The following is a 2,275-nucleotide window of genomic DNA, read 5'->3' as shown; positions in this document are numbered from 1 at the left end:
TGTGTGTGTGTGTGTGTGTGTGTGTGTGTGTGTGTGTGTGTGTGTGTCTGTGTGTGTCTGTGTGTGTCTGTGTGTGTGTATGTATGTATATGGATATGTGAAATACATACTGAAATATATATATATGTGCATCCCAAAATTCATATCTTTATGGCGTTCATAGTTTAACTATAAATTTGAAAAGAAGGCCAAGAAGTGAAGACTGAAGAAGAATTAATTACATGTCATGCAATTGTCAAAAGTTACCATAGTTATAGAATTGCGAAGTTGGTTGAAAGATCAGTTTTGAATCTAAAATCAACTATTTATATGCTTCACTCAAAGATCTTTGACAGTCCGCCTGTCATATATACTGCTAACGCATCTGTCATGACTACTGCTAACAGGAGTGGATCGTTTTAACGATAAGATCCATTATTTTTGTGAAAAAGAAAAATGATCGCTTATATTTTTTTTTACAAATTAAGTGTATGTTATAACTATAATTAGGTGCTGAGGGAATAAATATAGCGAGCTAAGAATTTTTTTACTAATTAATTCTATGCTCCAATTGATGGAAAAAAATACCAGTATATTAATAAGGAATGTTACTTGCCAGTTAACAACTTTTTTCTTTACAGTGGATGTCCCTAGATATTTCATTCAATCTGTAATTCTTATCTATATTTTACTGACAGATCAAAAAGTGTGTGGCTCAAAAAGAGTTCGTTCGAGTAGCTAGAAATGTTCACCACATCGCAAAAATTATTCCTTTGTGTTTTCAAAACTGAAGTGCACATTTACATATGGTATTTACATAAGGTATTAAATAAGGTATTAAATAAGGTAAAAGAAAGGTATGTGAAATGGATATAATTGCAGCATATTTGATGATCTGTATGCTAGATCAGGGATGACTTGGAAATAAATAAAAACGTGGTCCATCTAATGAAGCCATCCTCCACAAGGTTCGGTCTTTGTTTTGTGTTGTGGGGCGTTGGACCAATAAAAACAAAACAAAATTACAGAAATATTGATGACAGTTCCAAACTAAACGTAAGAAGGTAAACCAGAAAAGAAAACTGAGAAGGGTTGAGAAGGGTTTAGAAAAGTTGTCGATGACCTATGTTCGATTAGAGAGCTTGCGTAAGAAAATTAATGAAGCTGACAGACTTCTTGGTATAAATATTTAAAGCATTTAAAACAAAATCGCCAGATAATGACCCTTTCAAATATGTAATGCTTGCTTTCATCTTTTAGTCAGCAGAGAGAAATCTATAGCCCTAGATCCTTGATAGGGTCTCCATAACACATGGGAAGTTGTCGAAATTTAACCTCATGCCAGAAATCTGCCTCGAATGCTTGTAACAGAGAGGACTCCTCTACAAGAATGCGTTCTGTTGCTGTTGAATTGGGAGACGGATTAAATCTATCACCCATGAGACCACGGCAGGATTTGAACGCAGAACGCAAAGTGCTGGAACAAATGTCGCAAGGAATCTGGTCCGATGTTCTTACAGTTCCATCTTTCCACCTGACTGGATGGATAGATTTTAATCCAACTCGAGGGGATTATAGGCAAAGTTGTACAAAGCAACATTTTATTCCAGAGCCAAAAATGTTTTTGAAACAGAAATGTAAGCTTTGAGGAATTCTTGGCTATTTCTAACAAAAGTTACAGGATGTCGAAGCAAACTCCTTGATTATGCCAAACGTGTATCGAGATACGAATCTCAAACTAATAGCCAATCATAAATTGTAAGACATAACATCATATAAGAGAGAAAGAGATTGGGAGCAAGTGAAAGAAAGAAAGAAGAAAAGAGATAGATTCAGAGAGTGGGAGAGGGCTGTGGTAATAACTGCTTTAAGATTTGACAGCCAACGACTGAATTTCTTCGTCGTTATTGTCACCATTTTAAAAAAGTTAACATTTCCCGACATAATTTCATCGACATTTTAGGTTATATTTTGATGTTGCTGGCGATGAGGTCACATTAATTGTAATGCATTGTAATGATAAATTCAGAGACTCACAGCGGATTTCTCTCGCGCTGACCTTCCTGCGGATATAGGTCAGATAGATGAGATTTTTTTTTATCAATTATCAAAATGTATCAAGAGGTATAAATAAAATACGAAGAAATGTTGTAAAAGATAATGGAATTAGACATATTTGATATCAGTTGCATCCACAGAATGTATTATCTGAGAAAGAAGAAATTACCACATGAAGCAACATTTATATATGTATATATATATATATATATATATATATATATATATATATATATAT

Source organism: Octopus bimaculoides, chromosome 11 (assembly GCF_001194135.2).
Source record: "Octopus bimaculoides isolate UCB-OBI-ISO-001 chromosome 11, ASM119413v2, whole genome shotgun sequence".
In the NCBI taxonomy this organism is placed as follows: Eukaryota; Metazoa; Mollusca; class Cephalopoda; order Octopoda; family Octopodidae; genus Octopus; species Octopus bimaculoides.
The sequence above is the reverse complement of the archived record's forward strand: the minus strand, read 5'-3'. Positions refer to the sequence as shown.